This window comes from Aptenodytes forsteri, unplaced genomic scaffold, assembly GCF_000699145.1.
Source record: "Aptenodytes forsteri isolate BGI_AS27 unplaced genomic scaffold, ASM69914v1 Scaffold54, whole genome shotgun sequence".
In the NCBI taxonomy this organism is placed as follows: Eukaryota; Metazoa; Chordata; class Aves; order Sphenisciformes; family Spheniscidae; genus Aptenodytes; species Aptenodytes forsteri.
The window spans coordinates 14,453,570-14,457,058 of NW_008796044.1; positions in this window are offsets into that span (position 1 = coordinate 14,453,570).

Here is a 3,489-nt window from a genome sequence, read left to right on the forward strand (position 1 = left end):
TCTGCCGTTGTTCGGCCGCGGGGGGACCCGAACGGCGGCGCCGCGAAGAGCCCTTCCTGCCGCACCGGGCAGGCCGGCCCCGCCGGAGCCCTGCTGTGGTAGCCCAGGCCCTCGGGTCCCGCACGGTGAAGTTATGGAAACCCGCCTGCGACTTGAGCGCAGTATTTGCTTACAGAGTTGCACCGGTTTAACTTAAGGTGTGGTATGTACGCTGAGTCAGTTACTCCAGCACGAGAGGTTTACTTAACGTTTCCAGCTCCGCTGGTTTTGCAACCGAGAGGGCCAGAATTTGTTGTTTTTAATGGAAACTTAGGTTTGGGTATTACATAACTCTGGGAGCTGGAGCCCTGAGCATGTGCCTAGGCCTTAATTCCTTTTGCCCAAGGGTACATCAGCCTTGTTGACAAAGTTGTGTGTGAAAAGTGCGGGAGACAACTGCTCCTTGTAATCATACTTCAAATTCCTGTACAGTATACCATTCCAAATATCCCATTTGTCCACATCAAAGGGACAGAGTTTGGCTTTTGGATAGATAGCCAAAGCTAGTAAGCTTCTTAGAAAAAGTTAAGCCCTTTGCTTGTGGGCAAAAAGTATCAATTATTACCTAACTTTCTGCAGTAATGAATGCACACGTTATTATTTGCTTGCTCCACCCTCTGTCAAATATCTCCTCTGGCTCAACTTGCATGTTTTCATCTGCTATTACAATTCAGGAAGCGTGCACATAGCTACTTGTGAATAAAAATAAATAGTGGTGATACATTTTGTTGTTAAGTAATCTGGTCAAGGATCCAGGCTGTCCTTCAGTGAACTGCTTTTAGAGCACTTTTTATCCTCTACAGGCTTCATTTTCTGAAGTAGGAACTTGGTAAAACAGGGGACATTAGGTTTGGTTTTGTAAGCTTTGTAGCAGTACAACAAGCAGAGCGTTAAAGATGAACACAAAATCAACATGGTACGTTCACAGTAAGGGCCTGATCTGCCTTTTTTAATAAAAACTTTTGATTGCTTCAGGCTATAAGCCAGACCTCTGAAGGGGAAGAGGAAAAAGAAAGGAAATTGTTTTTAGTAGTGGGAGATAGTATGAAAAATAGCCCCTCACTACAGCCAAGAATTTCAAGCCACTCTTTTGCTTTGCTGCTTGTGGTACTTGCCATGAGCATCACTTTAACTGGTCCAAGCTGAGCTTTCTGCTTTGACGCCCATGCGCACATGCAGCAAGACTGCCTCATATTTGTTACTGGAACTGCAACCGATTTTCTTACAATTTATGGATTTTAAATCCTCAGCCATAGTGGCCATTTGCTTTTGTAAATCTCCCCCTCCCCACCCCATTTTTGCTGCTCACAAATGGAAAAGTATCAAAGCAATCTAAAAAGTAAGTGCCCAACATAAGTAATTTCAAGAATACACGAGCATAGTGTAATACGTGTGATTTGTCAGCCAGGTGCTCTACCCGTGAAAGATACTAATTTGTAAGTATTCTGCCACACTTTAAGCCCAAGCTACAATAGCCCACAACTTTAGAGATATTTATCTCAACCTAGTCTGCTGACAGGGTAGGGTACGTTATGGACAAGCTCTACAACCAGCTTTTTAGGCTAAAGTTTATGAAACAGTGTTATATGATGTGAGGTCTAGCAAAGACAGTACAAAGAGTACTTAACCAGTACACTTGAAAATTGTAATGTCCGCAGGACAGGGTTGTATATGTTATCTGATAAAGATGCTCATCTTTATCAGAATATGTTTTTAAAATTGTTTTTCTTGTATTGAACTTTAAATAAAATGTTAGAAGCAAAGAAATTTTTCATAAGATATTCTTTATCCTGATTTATACCATCTCAGAGGAACTTACCCCACATCCAGCAAGAGAACTTATTTTGATTTTTTTAGGCAGCTTTGGCTTAGATTATAAACCTATCAGGTCTGTACCGAAAAGGTACGGCTTGTGATTAAAAACAACTAAGCCACTGTCTGCCAGCTGACTGCATTCATTTATACAGCGCTGTTAGCCTGCTTCGATTGGAAGATATCACGCATTTGCTTAAGTCACTACAGGGGACTAAGGCCAAACTGATATTTGCAGGTTGATCTAGCTGGGATGGCTGAAGTGGTAAATGCTACCACCCTCGTGCCCCGTCCACCTTCTTTTTGCAGGTTTTTATGTATGCAGCTGACTGCAGAAATACATCTGCACTGAAGTCACAAGTTTATAGACCAGCACCTGAGAGTAAACTGAAATTGGCAGCAGTTTATCTGAGTCTGTCATTTAAGTTTAGGCTCAGCTGATGGATGTAACCTGAGTGCTTTTGGTGATACATCTATTACTTAATTTCCTTGCAAGATCACTGCCCCAAACAGCTCCTTTGTATTTGATCAAGCCTTGCTGGGGACTTGAATGATTGTCATTTCATTTGGACTTCTCCATGTTTCCCTTCTCTTTCTTTTCCCCTTTTTTTTTCCCCCCAGTTCTCTTTCTTGCTTTGCTGAACCTGTCTCGTCTTTCCTTTCATAGCCCTTGCACTGGTACTTTGGCACGTGTTACCCTTTTCCTGTTTAACACTGCTTTCTTTAAAGCTGTATTCTTGTCCAACTGCCCATTTCTCCTGGTCAGGTCCATCTCAATCTCTCATCCTGTCAATTCCAAATAGCAGTTCCCAACTGCCAAGGCTCTCTGTGATTCCCAGTTGCCCCACTTTAATAGCTATTTGATGCCTTATATGTCCCATATCCAACAGCAGGATAACAATGTGGTTGTGGACTGGCTAAGCGGCCTGCTTTGAAAACTGTGGCTGGCCTAACAAAGTCACTCTTCACATATCTAGACATCGAAGACCGAGGAACTTGAGAATATGGGTTATGATGATTATTATTTGTCTCACCAGGCCCCATCATGCCACAGGTAATTTTAAAGAATCCCTCTGGGTTGTGACGGGTTTTGGTCTTGCATTTCACTCCCCACTCAAAGCCCATGGTTAATGAAAGAAAAATGCACACATACCTTCTCAAGAGGTAATCCTCCTTACATGACACATTTACTGCTGAGAAAAAACCCATCATTCTGTTTGCCATTGTTTTTAATCCTGTAATTACTATAATTGTTCATGGTGTTGACTGAAATTCAATTGACTTTTACTTGTGTATGGACTTTCTGATCTTGGGCCTAATTTTGCTGTTTTATCAAACTTGCTGTTTACTCCAAGTCTTGCCCTGTTTATACCACTTTTGTGCCATACCTGTCTTCATTGCCTCCTTCCCTTTCTTCCTTATCTATTTCCTCTTTGTTTTCATCATGTTGATTTTTCTAGTTCCCCTTTTCTAAAAAAAAAAGAGAACCAACATATCGTTCGCTGCCTTGAAATTGTTGATGTAGTTTATCCCTTTCCGACACCCTATGCCTGTCTTGTCTAAATTGATTGTAAGCATCTCGGGTCACAGACTGCCTGCTATATACAAAATACCATGCTGTAGGAAGCTTCTGTCTGA